We start from the raw sequence: 16452 nt of genomic DNA on the forward strand, positions 1-16452 counted from the left end.
CCAGCAGGCTCCAAAGATGGTTTCAGCGAAGATGGTCCGCGGCAGCGCCAGCAGGACTCCGAGATGGTTTCAGGATTCCGGGTAACGAGTTCTTCTCGGGGTCAGCCGCGACAGCGTCAGCAGGGCTCTCGACTCCGGGATACAACTGGCGTCCTACTCCAGGGCTAGCCCAGATATAGGACTTGAGTCCTTTGATGTCCGGACCCGAGCGCCTGGGGGTCAGAGGGGCCGGGATGGTGGTGTCCAGACACCCAGCAGAGGGGTGGAGCCAGCGCCCAGGGAGGCCGGAGGGCGATCGATACCAGGCGTCCGGGGACGGCTGGAGGGCCATCGAAACTCCCCTCCTCTTGGATCCGTTGAGTGGCCACTCTACCACCTGGGGGGATCTTGGTGCCTCGATGTCGGGGCTTCGCTGGGGCCTTGGCCGGGGTCGGGCCGAGGCCACGTGCTCGGGACGTGATGGGCCCAAGATGGAGTCGGGCCTGAAATGTGGGTCCGGAGTGGTGGCCGGACCTGCAGCGTTGGGGGCGTGCAAGGTTCGCCGTGTTCCAGGGGGGAGAGCCGTGGTTTGCCAGGGTGGTTGCTCTCGTCGGGAGTTCGTGTAGGTTGCGCCAAGGGGGCGACCGTGGCTCGATGGAGGGCCGATGTCGTCCTGGGCCCGCCATGCGGGAGGGCTAGGACCACGCCATGAGGCCGGGTCCAAGAAGCCATTCCATGAGCCATCGTAACCACTGGGAGCACATACGCATCTGGCAACAACCATCGCTGGTGCTCTGACAACTCAACCCAACAACCTGTAGAATCCAACATACCTGTAGTCTCTCTCCAAACACTCACTTCTTTCTCTGTAGCTTCAGCCTGAATCATCTTCACACTTTCTATTGTGTCTTCACACATTCCACCAGCCATAACCCAATTAGCAGGGCCTGCAACATACATACGGCTCCTCATATCTTTCGCCGTTTCCTTCGCAACTTCATCCGCAAACGCATTCCCTCGGCCAACATCGTCCACAACTTTCTTATGCCCACTACACTTCACAATTGCAATCTGCTTTGGGAGAGTGAGAGATTCCAAAAGTTCATTCACTAACTGCCCATGCTGAATTTTCGTGCCATGGGAAGTAAGGAACCCTTGTTCTCTCCACAAACGCCCAAAACTATGGGCAACACCAAACGCATACTGGCTATCGGTATAAACATTCACTCGCTTTCCTTCCGACAACACACACGCTCTAGTTAGTGCAATCAACTCTGCTGCTTGCGCAGAATTCTGTGGTATGCTTGCTGTCTCAACAACTGTATGTAAAGTTGTGATAGCATACGCTGCAGTCGTTTCACTATTCGGAAGCTTAAAACACGAACCATCTACCCACAGCGTACCATCAACATCCGTAAGGGGAGTATCTTTCAAGTCAACTCTAGCTTTCGTTTCTTCCTCTGTACGAAGAAAACAATCATGATGTTCTTGAGCATCCGTCTCTGTAGAGATCGGCAAAAACGTAGCTGGATTCAACACATTACATCTCTTATTATGAACAAGGCTAGTCAACAGTGTCAACTTATAACCTGACAGACGTGCACTAGTAAGGTGCTGTGTCTTAGTCCTGTTTAATAAGGTATCCACTGCATGTGGAACCATCACAATCAACGTATTATCCAATACCAAACCAACAGACTGTCGGATAGAAACAGCAGCTGCCGTTGTAGCTCTCAGACAACTCGGCAACGCTTTAGCAACTGGATCTAACGTAGCTGAAAAATACGCACATGGACGCTGCTTGTCTCCAAAACACTGCGTCAACACTGACAACGCACAACCTTCTCTCTCGTACACATACAACGTGAAAGGCTTACTATAGTCTGGAGTACCCAACACAGGAGCCGAACACAATGCATCACGTAATTCAGAAAAACTTTTCTGACATTCGTCAGACCAAGGAAGAGGATACGGAGTATCTTTCACAGTCAATGCTAACAGAGGTTTCGCCAACAATGAAAAATATGACGTAATACCCAAAAAAGCACAAACTTCTCTCTGTGTGGATGGCACACTCATTTGCGCAATCGCTTGAATTCGTTCTGGGGTCAATCGCCTTCCCTCCTTCGACAAGCGATGACCTAAGTAGGATACTTCTTGGCGGCAATATTGCAAATTCGAAAGTGACACTTTATGACGAAGGTCAGACAAATACTGCAACAACGAAAGAGTAGCCTCTTTACAAATCTTCTCGTCATCAGCAGTAATCAACAAATCGTCAACATACTGAATAAGGGTCGCACCAACAGGCAACACAAAACCATCAAGCTGAGTTTTCAATGCCTGACTCTAGATGGAGGGACTTTCACAATAACCTTGGGGAGCTCTCTTAAACCGGAAGCTTCGTCCTCCTAAAGAGAATCCAAAAATATCTCTACTCTCCTCAGCAATAGGAATACTGAAGAAAGCATTCTTCAGGTCAATGACAGAAAACCAAGCTGCCGAAGCAGGAATCAATGTCAACAAAGCAGTAATATCAGGGACCACAGGAAACTGTGGCACAACAATCTTGTTGACCTCTCGAAGGTCAATCATAAACCTATACACAGGCGGCTTAGAAGCATCAGTACGCTTAAGGACAGGCAAAACCGGGCTATTGCACACATTACCTCTCGTTTCCTCAACTACACCCTTCTCAACCAGATCATAAACAATCACTAAAAGAGCTCTCTCACCATCGCTCGATATCTTATATTGTGGGATACAAGGCAGTCTAGCATTCGACTTGAGCGTAACAACATACGGTAGAATCTGCAAAAGGCCAACATCATTTGGACCCATAGCCCAAAGCGTATCAGGAAGCGAACGTAATTCCAGTGGCAAACAATCCTTAGACAAATACATTGGAGAAATCACTTTCTTACCAAGGGTAAGTTGTACTCCCGAAGGAGAACAATGCAATGTCGCATACAATCTTTTCAGCAAGTCCAAACCCAAAAGATTCTCACCACAACCAGTCGTTAGAATAAGTGGAGCTTCCAATTCACAAGGGCCAATGGAAAGGGACAAAGGACTAGAAACCGGATTACGAACTGGGGCACCTGAAAATCCTACTGAAACATTGGTCAAGCCAGACAAAGGTGCGCCAGGGAGTTTAGAATGCATAATAGAACTCTTTGTCGCACCAGTATCCAAAAGAAAAGGTTCTACCACACCTGATGTAATCACTTCAACATACGGTCCACTCTGGTCTACTGGAACTGACACTACTCCCTTACTTTGTCCATGGCTGTCCTAGTTATCATTATAACCAACACACTCACCTTTGACACAGTAATCCTCAACATAATACTGAGCAGACTGACCACTCGGAACAGTCTGTCTGTCAAAATAGTTCACAGAATTCTGCAGGGAAGGAGATAGCTCATTCTGTGGAATCACACCACGTCCTCTACCTCTAGGGGCTTGCTGAAAACCACCACGACCTCTCTGACCAGACACACCATTCGCACGTTGCAACAAAGCCGGGCAACTATTCTTAAAATGACCTTCCTCTCTACAATAAGCACACTGATTAGGGCCAGGAATGAATCGCTGAACATAAGGCTCAGGCTTCTGTAACAATCTCTGAAACTGCAGAGGTTGCCGAAACTGAGGCTGATTCTGACGAGGCGGATAAGCTTGCTGCAAAAGAACTTTCGTCTTTAAATCTTTCGTTTTCTTCTCTGCTTTATCCTTCTCATCCTTATCTCTGTTCTCATAATATTGGGCAGTAGCCAATATCTGGGCCGACGAAGAAACAGTCCATGAACTCTCAGAATCCTTCAACTTATTTGAAAGTTCGGGAAGCAAATTAAAGACAAATTTGTCCACAAATAATCTTTGCCCACCTTCCGTACTCATGTCCTGACCACTATGATCGATAAACGTCTCTTCAAACTTAGTGAAGAAATCAGACACACTCTCGTATTTCTTCTGCTTACATGCTGCTAACTTATCCCAATTCACTCGTAACACAGGCAACATCGTCTTCATCAAATTAATAATTCTACCTGGCAAGTCTGCAACTAAGGGATCAGGTTTAGCACCTCCCTCTTGTCTACCATCTGCAGCAACAATATTCGCCCAAGTATCACTATCTCCTAACTCTGCTGCATGATTCTCATGACGAATCTTCGCCCACAAAGGTTGCGGAACTACATTACCCATCAACATGTCGATATCAGCTAAATTCATAATACACGCATCTACTGTCTGGGACAACTCTTTGTAGTAACCATCAGGATTCCTACGAGGATCAGGTAAGGTCTGCTTAAGAGCCAAGACCTCTGCTCTCTTCCAAGGGACATGTACCCATACTCGCTGAAAATGAGCCGGAGCGGCAACAATACCCTGATTTACATTAGCCTGAACTGCTTCCTTCCATACAGGAGGAACTTCTCTCACAGGATACTGTCTCGCTTTTCTTCTAACAGAGGAATCAGGTTCGTACAATGTCTGAGGCGAAAGTCTAGATCTGAAAGCAAGTATCGTCTCTACGGCATCTGTATCATCAGATTCCACTATCACCCCTTTAGCAAAATCTAACTGAACATCGAGCACATCCTGCGGAATCGGACCCAACTCATTATCTTCCCATTCCTGATGCAGAAAAGTACACATCACATCGAAAACATACCTTTGCTTAGGCGGTTCCCACTGAAAGAAAACATCCATAACCGCTGGCAAATTATACCTTGAGGCATTTATAATCCATCTACGAGCCAACAAATCCAACACAGCCCGTTCCTCGGAACTAGGAAGCTGACTACGACTCTGCTTACGTTCCGAAACAGGGGTCATATTCAATGACCCAAACAATGGAGACAACAAATTAGAAACAGTCTCTGTCATTCGTTTTCGAACAGAAGGAGAAGAAGCAGACATAAGAACAGGAGAATAAGTATTTTGAGGCAAAGAAGGCGTAGGAATAAGAACAGTAGGAGTCCCAGATGCAGAAGTAGAAGGCAAAGGAGTTTGAGGCAAAGCTGGTAGCAAAGCTGGCGACCCTAGAGCGGGTTGCACAGGAGGAGGTAAAACCGTCTGTGGAGTACCAGGTGGCTGAACAACAGCAGGAGGTTGAACAACAAAGGGTGGAACAACCGGAGGTAGTAGAGGTGCAGTAGCACCCTGCACATAAGGAGGTGGCAATCTCAACAAATGAGAGATCAAAGGATCTTTTTCAAGATCTTCAATTGCTTTCGAAGGAGGAGACGGCAAGGCCGGATAACATGTATCTATGGTTATACAACGCTGCCTGTCTAAAACTTCACTCGCTCGCTCCTCTCCATCATCCCTATACTGCCTAGCAGCTTGCGGTACTGACATATTCTTATCTTTCTTGTCTCTCTTAGCTGGTTTAATTTCTCTCTGTTTGGCTTCCTTTCGCCAAAGGCGGAAAGAGTCAAACATTGCCGGCCGGGCTTTCTTCTTAAATAACACAACTTCCAAATTATCTAAAATATATATTATTTTTTTTTAAAACCTTTATTTCAATTGTAGTATTACATTTGCGGGCCTACAACCACAGGAGCCGGCCGTCGCTAAAACAATAAAAAGCAGTTAGTATTGCCAGTTTACACGGCTTTCAACCAACAGCCCGGGGGCCCGGCAGCAATTCAACGTATCGTTTCGACAGGAGCAGAATAGTGGTGTAGGAAATAATGAAGGTCTTACTATTTTAATTGTTCGTTTAAACAACAAAAAAAAAAAACAACAATAACAATAACACACAAAACAAGAGGCAATGCGGCAAACATGCTTTTCATGGGGGGAGAGTCATATCAACAAACATACAGTAATAAGGATGAAATGAAAAGTGGGAGGGGGGGCCCCCTGGGTAATCGGGCATGCAGTACGAAAATCTACATATTGTAGGAACGTCAGGTCACGGGGACTGTGGCAGTACTGGGGCCCCCGCGAACAGGGGGGGCACAAATCTCCCCACGATACAAATTCCATTGGTTCCAGACTCTACCCCACTTCTTGGGTCTACCACGTGCAACATATACCGTTTTTTCCCTGAATATACACCAGTCCATATTTTCTTTCCACGCAGAAGTCGTAGGTGCCCTCTGGGACCCCCATAACTGTGCTATGTCTCTTTTAGCCACCATGTTACCAAGCGTAGCCCATTGCGTTTGTGCCACAGTGTAGTCATTCGGCTCCCATACATTCAGCAAACAACGGCGGGCCTCAGGCAGCAGAGAAACTCCTGTGACTTCTTCCATAATCACATGCACAAGGTTCCAGAATAGAGTCACGGCCGGGCATTCCCATATGATATGTAGGAAGGTACCCAGCACACCACAACCACGCCTACACGCTCCATCCGCAGCGAGACCCATACGAACCAAACGGGGACCAGTTACATAGATACGGTGTAAGATCTTTAGTTGCACCAGCCGGAGACAAGCCGGGATCGCGACCTCTTTCGGGGAGGATACCGCCGCCTGCCAATCTTCATCGTCCAATTCCAGTCCATCGCCGGTTCACGCCTCACGGAGCTGCAAAAGCAGATCCGTTCGGTCGTTAATCAGTTTTTTATATATGAGAGATATGGTGCTGTCAGGAGTATGGCCATCAAGCACCCTATCCTCAAGTGGGGAGGATTCTGGAATGACAGTTCCGGTCGGGAAGACCGAGTGGAGCGCATGTCGGATCTGTACATAGCAAAAATGCTCTCTATTACTAAGAGCATATTCCGACTGCAGCTCCTCAAAGGTTTTGATCCTGTCTTTGACCCACAGATCCCCAATCGTACAGATACCTATAAGGTCCCACTTCTCGAAGCCCTTCGTCGTCCATAGGCTACCCAGTTTCTCTGCCGCATAAAGCGGGGTTGCCCTTGTCAGTCTGTCAGACCATCCCATGGCTGCGTTCGCACTTCTCAACACCCGCAAGGCCACTTCGGTGGGCCCTGACAGTACTTTGCAATCCGATTTTGAATATAGTGCCCTGTTATAATTCCCTCCCGGCAGCTGCCATTTGTCCATTTTGAACGCGGGGTTCGGCGTTGGGCCATACATGGCATCATTAATTGCACTCAATTGAGATGCCCAGTAGAAGCGCCTGATGTCAGGCAATGCAATGCCCCCATCGTACCAAGGCAGTGTCAATTTCGCTAGAGCGATACGAGAGCACCCGCCCCAAACCAATTGCCTCTGCAGACCCTCTAGCTCGTGGAAGTATCGTGCTGGTACGAGGTCAAGTGTATTCTGGAGAGCGTATAAGAACCGGGGCAGGGACATCATCTTAAAAAGGGCAGCCCTTCCGAGCGGGGACAACGGCAGGCCACTCCAGGCCGCCACATAAGATTTAAGCCGGAGCAGCGGGGGGAGTAGGTTGCGCTCATAACGTACCGCGGGGTCTAATGATATAAAGATCCCTAAATATTTGAATCCAATCTGCGTTATCTGTATCGGGCAGTTGCGCGGTAGCGAGGGCACATCACCAGTGAGTGCACAGACGCAGGATTTAGCCCAATTAATCACCAGGCAGGAGTTTTTGCCAAATGAACTGAGGACATCGAACAGTACTCCCAGCGATTTCCGTGGGGAGGTGAGGTATAGCAAAATATCATCTGCGTATAACGATAGGCGGTCCTCAAAGTCAGGGGTCCACCTGATCCCCTTAAGTGACGGTTCCCACCGCAGTCAAGCAGCCAGGGGTTCCAGGGCGAGTGCGAACAGCAAAGGAGATAACGGGCAACCCTGTCGTGTACCCCTCCCGAGCGCAAAGGACTTCGAGACCCTACCATTGACCACAACCTGGGCAAGCGGCTCCTCATACAGGAGTCTAACCCAACCGATAAACCCGGGGCCAAACCCAAACTTCGCGAGGCCATTCCACTGTGTCAAAGGTACCTCGTGGCATCCAAGAAAACCAAGATGGCCGGCTCACGTAAGGACCCCGCCCTCGCCAGGACCCCATGAAGACGACGTAAGTTGAGCGTTGTATTGCGGTACGGAATAAATCCGGACTGATCCGGGTGTATCAAGTCGCCAATCACCTTTATGAGGCGATTAGCCAACAGTTTTGCCAAGATTTTGGGTTCGGCATTTAAAAGTGATATCGGTCTATATGAGGCACATAAATCCCGGGGTTTACCCTCTTTGTGAATCACCACAATGGATGCGAGTCGCTGGTCTCCCGGGAGTGACCCAGTCTCACGCGACTCCAGGAACATATCGCGGAGATAAGGCGCCATTTTATCCGGACGTAACTTGTACAGCTCGATGGGGATACCATTCGGGCCCATGGCCTTACCTGAGCAGATGGAGCGGATAGCGAGCGCCACTTCATCATTGGATTATTCCGACTCCATGAGCTCTTTGTCCGAATCAGACAGACAGGGCAATGCAATATCCCAAAGCAACAGATGCGAGTCTTCCTCCGGTCTGTCTGAGACTGGTGCATACACCGTCTGAAAATAAGGAGGAGGTAAAACCATCTGTGGAGTACCAGGTGGCTGAACAACAGCAGGAGGTTGAACAACAAAGGGTGGAACAACCGGAGGTAGTAGAGGTGCAGTAGCACCCTGCACATAAGGAGGTGGCAATCTCAACAAATGAGTGATCAAAGGATCTTTTTCAAGATCTTCAATCGCTTTCGGAGGAGGAGACGGCAAGGCCGGATAACATTTATCTATGGTCATACAACGCTGCCTATCTAAAACTTCACTCGCTCGCTCCTCTCCATCATCCCTATACTGCCTAGCAGCTTGCGGTACTGACATATTCTTATCTTTCTTGTCTCTCTTAGGTTGTTTAATTTCTCTCTGTTTGGCTTCCTTTCGCCAAAGGCGGAAAGAGTCAAACATTGCCGGCCGGGCTTTCTTCTTAAATAACACAACTTCCAAATGATCTAAAATATATATATATATTTTTTTAAAACCTTTATTTCAATTGTAGTATTACATTTGCGGGCCTACAACCACAGCGCCACTTCATCATTGGATTATTCGACTCCATGAGCTATTTGTCCGAATCTGACAGACAGGGCGATGCAATATCCCTAAGCAACAGATGCGAGTCTTCCTCCGGTCTGTCTGAGACTGGTGCATACACCTTCTGAAAATAACACGCAAAACTCTCCACTATGTCTACTGGGTCAACCACTCGCACTCCATCAGCACGTTCCACCACAGGCACTACACGACTCGCCCGTTCTTTCTTATCCAACCAGGCAATCAACTTTCCCGCTTTATCCCCCATATCATACAATCGTCCCCGCTGCTCCCGACTCATAGCCTCGGCAGCGTCTGTCACCAGAGCTCGATAATCCGACTGTTTAAGGTGCAGCGCATGCCGTTTTTCTTGTGTCGCACCGGACTCCAACTCTCTCTCCAAACTACTGAGTTCAGCTTCCAGTCTTTCTACCTCCTCAGTCTTCCTTTTCTTAGCATCGGCAATCAAAGAGAGGGCTTGACCCCGGATCACAGACTTGAAAGCCTCCCACAAGGAAACGGAAGAGGACACAGACCCCACATTCTCAACAAAGTACTGATCGATAGACTTGACCACACCCGCCCTGATTTTGGGATTACGAAAATGCCAGGGATTAATCGGGGCCACTCTACCCTCCGCCCCAAACTGAGTATCAATGGAGAGCCACACTGGGGAGTGATCGGATATGCCCCGGGTCAAGTGTCTAACCTCCCTAACCGAGACGGCCTGCGCCACCGGCACAAGTATGTAATCAAGTCTGGAGAGGCTCCCGTGCGCCCCAGAATGAAAGGTGTACTGTGTCTGTCCAGGGTGCATCAACCTCCAGCAATCTACTAGACCCAGCAACGCCATGAAGGTACTCAACCAAGACTGCGATCTCGCGAGGTCTCTAGGGGGGCTACGATCCTCCGTGCCACAGACCACCAAGTTAAAATCGCCGCCCACAATTAAAATACCCTCCGGGAGTCCCAGCATTATCTCCCCCAGGTCTGCAAATGTCGTATTTTGTAAGCCAGGCGGGACATAGACAGAAAGTATGGAGATCGTCTTCCCCTCCCATCTGCCGGTACCGACAGCATATCTACCTCTATCATCTAGAGTGGTCACATCTATTGCAAGGGGGAGGGAGCTTCTGACTAAAATCCCCGCCCCTCTCGACCCAGTGGTGAATCCAGAGTGGGCGACCAAACGATACCCTCGGCGATTCATTGCACGACATACGACATGTGTTCCCAATCAAATGCGTTTCTTGTAACAACACCACATCAGGTGAAAAACGTTTCAGGAATTGCGACACTATACCCCGTTTGATGCCATCTCCCAGGCCATTGACGTTCCAACTAATGACCCTCAGCCCCCTACCCCCCATCCCGACAGTAAGGATCGACTCCCCCCTCCAGCGAAGCGAACATCAAAATCAAAATAGATCGTAAAACATTGCCTCTAGACCCAACAGAAGTCCCCAGCCCACCCCCAAGAAAACTCCTAGAACATATTTATTTATTTATTTATTTTATTTCTTATATAGCGCCGGAATCGACCAAGAGGTATATCCGCGCTTTCAGATCTTCCAGGATGCCAGATCAAGCCATAGTCATAGGAGCCCTAGATCTTACACAGCCGGAAACAGATAGGTCTTCAAGGATTTCTTAAAGGCATGTAGATTGGTAATTTGTCTTAAGGTAGGGGCAGAGTGTTCCAGAGAGTGGGGCCCTTGTAAGACAGTGCACGACCTCCTTGTTTTGCCTTCTTAATCCGTGGAATCTGCAGCAGTGATAAATTGCTAGATCGCAAAGAGCGAGTCGGGGTATAAGGCTGAAATAATTCCGCCAGATATTTGGGGCCGGATCCACAAAGACATCTGTGTATTACACAACAGACTTTAAACTCAATTCTCTGGCTGATGGGCAGCCAGTGGAGCTTATACAAAAGAGGGCGTGACGGGGACCTATTAGGAGCGTCAAGGACTAATCTGGCGGCAGTATTCTGGACTACCTGCAAGCGGCTCAATTGCTCCTCGTTGGCTGAGAGGAGCAGTCCATTGCAGTAGTCCAACCTACTGATGACCAAAGTCTGAACCAGTGTTTTTCTATAGCAATCGTCCAGGAATGGGAACACACGTCTCAGGAGCCCAATGGTCCTGAAGCAGGTTCCCACCACCAGGTTCACATGTTCCTTTAGTAGTAATGCTTGATCAAGCCGTACTCCCAGATTTTTCACTATCTGCTTAGGGCAAGGAGCAGCTCCTAAATCCGTAGGCCACCACTCAGGCGACCATAGGAGGGGGGCTTCTCCAAAAAGCACGACCTCCGTCTTGCTCACATTGCATTGTAAGCAATTGGAGGTCATCCAGTCAGATACTGCTCTCATACCAGTGGCAAATGCATGTTTGATTGCTGGTGTCATGGTATGGAAGGGAAACAGAAGCTGAGTATCGTCAGCATACGATACTGGGGTGAACCCATATTCTCTTACAATATCCGCCAAGGGGGCCACATACAAATATATCCCCCCACCCTGCACCCCTGCGCTAGTCCAAAGAACCACCCCAACTTGCAGTGTGCCTGTCGCCCTCACAAGGAACTAGTCTACAAAAAGAAAGAAACCCCAGGAGGAGGAAGAGATCCGTACCCCCCCGCCACCTCCGTGCTCAGTAAACAAGTGTATTCACATAGAAAGCCATCAAACCACTGCTGCGAAGTCCATTCACTTGGCGTGCCTGTAGTCACCCCTCACTCCTGTTCCTGCAGGCCACCCTCTGCACCCTCCGAGAGGTCCGGGCGATCTCGACGCGCCGGTAAAGTGTCTAGCCAGTCACTGACGACCTCAGGCCGATCAAAGAAAAGTGTTCGCTCGTTGTGTTCAACTCGAAGCCGGGCAGGAAAGAGCATAGAGTACTTCACTCCCATGTCCCGCATCCCTTGCTTGACCCTCACAAATTCCATTCTCTGCTTCTGAACTGCCTGGGTAAAGTCTGGGTAAAAGCTGATGGTTGCATTCTCAAATTTCATGGGACCTCCAGATCGCGATGCCTGTAGAATAGCATCCCTGTCCCTGAAGTTGAAAATTCTGGCTATTATGGGTATCGGTGGAGCGCCCGGCTTGTGAGCTCCACCCGGTACACGGTGGGCGCGCTCAACTGCGAAAAAGTTACTGAGGCCTTTGGGGGCCAGATGGTTCAGTATCAGGTCCTCCACGAGGAGATCTGTAGTCATCTCAGAGGACTTCTCCGGAACCCCAATAATGCGGACATTGTTGCGCCTTGCATGAGTCTCTGAGTCTTCCAGCCGGTGGGCGAACAAGTCGTTAGTGGAGAGTAGATTTCGGACCTCAGTTTGAAGATCAGACACGTCGGTTGTAAGACTGGCGGTCTTGATGTCCAAAGACTTGACCCGTTCATTGGTCTTCGCCAGATCTGTCCTGATCAAGTTAATGTCAATCGCCACCGTGTCTAACTCAAAGCCAGTGTCTCATACTGCTGGCCCACGGAAGTCTTAATCTCCGCAATGGCGCCCATGACGTCTCGCAAGGTCAGCTCCGCCATCGATGCTGAACCATCTCTGGACTCGTCCGGTGTGCCGCCCGCACCACTGGGGGAACCTTTGGGACGGGTGTAGCGATCCATGATGTTCGATTGAGTGGCACCCCCTCGGTGCGTGTTCTTGGTCGTCCGCTTATCGGTTTCAGGCTTGCCCGCCATAGTGTGCGACGTGCCCCTGAGGGCCCTTTGAGACCTGGTATGAATGGCTTCTCTTCAGGTCAATCTCGTAAAAGTCTAAAGCACGAAGAGTGGCGGGCCAGCGCACAAGCCAAGTGCAGGCCTCGGGAGACTGAAGTAAGATGGAGACTGGGTTCAGCCCAAAGAGTCCGAAAACAAAACCGAAAGTACCTCAGGGGCACAAGACAGCCTCCACTGGCCGTTGTTGTTCAATTACCACCCGGGTACTTCGGGGACCTGAGTCCCAGGCTGCTCCCAGTTGTAGGCCGTCAACTTGCAAATGGAGTAAGTCCGGTTCCCGGCATCCAAATCAAATTCGGAAAAGAGCATTCAGGTCAGCAGGGTTAAGTCTTCAGTAACCCGTCATCTGTGGCAGGATTAGTGACAGGATATATGCGGGAGGCGGCGAGGGTCTCGGGAGCCCTGTGCTCACGCGACCATCTTGGATGCGCGCTAAGCTCCTCCTCTCTATCTAAAATATTTGATTCGAAACTACCATGTTGGGGCCATCGTAAGACACCATCTTTCCTAGTATAGCGGACCCACACTTCATTATAAGTAATAGGACCCACTCCGTGTTTTGAATAGAGCTCATAAGTCGGAGTTCCAACCGGAGGTATCGGACACGAGTCCTCCAATCGGGAATCCTTGTTGCAACCACAACGAAACCACTTTCTAAGTTTGCTAAAACCAGGCATCTTATAGCTCACTAATCTAGCTTCCAACTTCAAGGGGTTATCGACTATCGATACTCTCGCAAATATACGAGCTCCTCAGCTTCGATTGCTGCAGTAACCGAATCAAACCAATACCAAGAACCAAACAAATTTGTGGGAGCGACCCACTTATACTTAACCAAGGTATCTGTCACGCCACCAGAAGACCGTCTATCGTCTCACTCTACAAAGGATCTATCGAGGGTCCAAGACAGGGCGACAGTCAGGGCAGCAGTCCTTCGTAGCCGTCGGAAAGCGGGAAGCCTCACAGAAAACACCTTCGGTCCACGTCGACATACAGGGGTCGATGAAGTGGCGGCCTTCCTCCAGAATTTCCTCACGTGGCTCCTCACGAACCTCGGGCTTGGACCGGTACCGCTTGATGTCGCCCCACGTTTGGCGCCAACTGAAGAACCGGGTCTTTTTCAGAACCGGTGGTGCCAGGGACACACCCGATGTCTTCGGATTCACCTGTCTTGGCAAACAGAGACACGGAATACTTCTAGGTGGCGTCAGAGATCAAATTTATTAGCTACAGCTAGTAACAGTGAACCAAGCAATACAACACGGTGTACAACTCAGGAAACTGCTCGATTTTCGTAGAGCAAGACATCTTCTTTTATGTACAGTTTCAACCCATTACGAATGCACACCCATTGCGGCAAATTCTGACCAATAGAAACACATTTCTATACATTATCACATTCCAAAAATCTCCCTTTACATTGTACCAACCCCACAAGTTAATTATTAGGACTGTCCCAAATTCGATTACCAAAAGCCGGACAAACCCATAATTGAAAGCACTACCCATGTAATGAAAAGACATAAAGAAAAGAGCAATTCAGATGTAGAGTAGGATAAAATATGTGCAAGAAACTAAAGGCTAACCATATCCTGAACAATGAATGGATTCCCAGATTACTATCAGCTAACGAAACTAGCTTCGTGGAAGGGTCAGTTTCAGGTGAAAGGGGTCAGCATCTTGCAGTTCACTCGCAAGTCGAAAAGGCCCACGTTAATATGTACATGAACAACGAGGCCCATGCAACTTCGTTCGTTCGTTTACTTCCACGGCCTACGTGAGGGCAACACAAAATGGCGTCTCGAACAACGCAAAACAAAATGGAGTCCATTTCTAAAAACCACGGAACCTCACAGTGCAACCTGCGGGCAGAGGGGACAGCATACTCCGCCCACCCTTTACGACGGCAAACAGCCGCCTCATTCCTCACCGCTACTTTCACCGCATGCTGCACTCTACCTCCCCAGATCGGTCGGCGCTCCTGATGAGGCCTAGCTGCTCCTGTCCCCAAGTGCGCTCGTTGCTAGGAGGAAAAAACTCCTGCTGCCGGAAAATCCGTGCCGCAGCTCCTTTCCTCCGCTTCAGACGCCAACATTCTTCTTCTCCCGACGCCAATACCTGCAAAGGCGAAAAAAGGGGAAAAGACTGTTATGGCCTCGGCTCGAAGCACTCGTGACCTTCGGTCTATGGAGGGAGCGAGAAAGAAAACGAAGGCTACAGCAGCCAACCGAGTGCGCTGGCGAGGTGCTGGAAGGCAGAGCGGGAAAAAGAATTACAGCCTCCTAGAGGCTGGAGGGGCAGGCCGTGGCGCGCGGAGTCAGAGAGGCAGACTCCCGCGCTCCCCGGCCTTTTAACCCCTCATCTGCCAGGCCGGATCTAGCCGGCCTGGCCTTTGTTCCATAGTGATCCGGAAGTGATTCAATCATCTCCAGGTCACTAGGGGACCCGGGGCCCAATCCACATTGGGGCGCGCCTGCCGCATCATAGTGACACATTAGGGGCGCGCCCCAACAGCTAAAGCGGGTAGCAGGTGGGGGCCGGTGCGCCCCGCCATACCTGCGGCGGGGCCGATGTCGGTCCCGCCTTTCTCTTCAGGTTTTTTGATTTTCTGTAATTTATTGCAAGATATTTATACTGGGGAACGGCTATTTTTATGTCACCTTTGTTGATCTCAGGTTAGCTTCTGACATGGTACCTCAAAGGAAGCTCTGTTCCTTAAGGAAATATGGTACAGGAAAATCTGTTGTCCATTTTGATAAAACTGAATGAAGAAACATATGTACAATTGAGTTGCACCTCAGGGCAAGTTAACAGAGTGCATCTCATTCTGAAGGTTGTTTACTTGCAGCAACATTGTTTACACTATATAGAAATAGAGTAGTGGACTATTTAAGTGATTGTTGCGAACATTCGCCAAAATTAAGAAAATCTTTGGCTCCGACCCTTACGTTCACGGTTGATAGGTTGCCGATCTCCAAGACACCTATGGCCCGATGTAGGTAAAAGTCATTTACCGATTTTAAAATACCGATTTTTACCGAATCGGTATTCTGAAATCGGAAAATGAGATGTAGAGAAAAAAAATCTGTAAAATACCGATTCGGTAAAAATCGGTAGCGTGTTTCGATACTTAACGAATCTGTAATTACCGAATCGGTAGATACCGAATCGGTAATGACAATACAAGCCTATGGGCCAAAAGGGCCATAGGAATGCATTGGAAAAACCGATTCGGTATTTACCGATTTGGCAAATACCGATTCGGCAAATACCGATTCGGTAAATACCGAATCGGCAAGCAAGTAAAAGTGAAACCAATTAAAACAGCCAATGAGGTGGAACCACCCTCCCCCACCCTACCAGGGAGTGGCTACCCAGGAAGGTGCAACTCATCAGAACTTTCTGGAGAGGCAGCCAGAGCTGAGCAGTGAGAGGGAGCAGCAGAGAGAGTGGTAGCTGATTTTGCAGACAGTGGAAATGGCAAGCAGCTCAGAGAGCCAGAAGGCTGAGAGGAAGCGCAAAGTGACGTTTAGCAGCATGGAGCTGCAAGTACTGGTGGAGGAGGTGGCGAGGGTCCACAGGCAGCTCTATGGGAGGCTGTCCCTCACAGTCCCAGAGTCTACCAAGAGGAAACTGTGGAGTGCCATAAGTGAGAGGGTCAATGCTGTTGGTGTGACCCCCAGGAGCCTGGAGGACCTCAAGAAGAGGTTTTATGACATCCGGAGCCTCACCAAGAGGAAATTGTCA

This window comes from Lissotriton helveticus, chromosome 7, assembly GCF_964261635.1.
Source record: "Lissotriton helveticus chromosome 7, aLisHel1.1, whole genome shotgun sequence".
Taxonomy (NCBI): domain Eukaryota; kingdom Metazoa; phylum Chordata; class Amphibia; order Caudata; family Salamandridae; genus Lissotriton; species Lissotriton helveticus.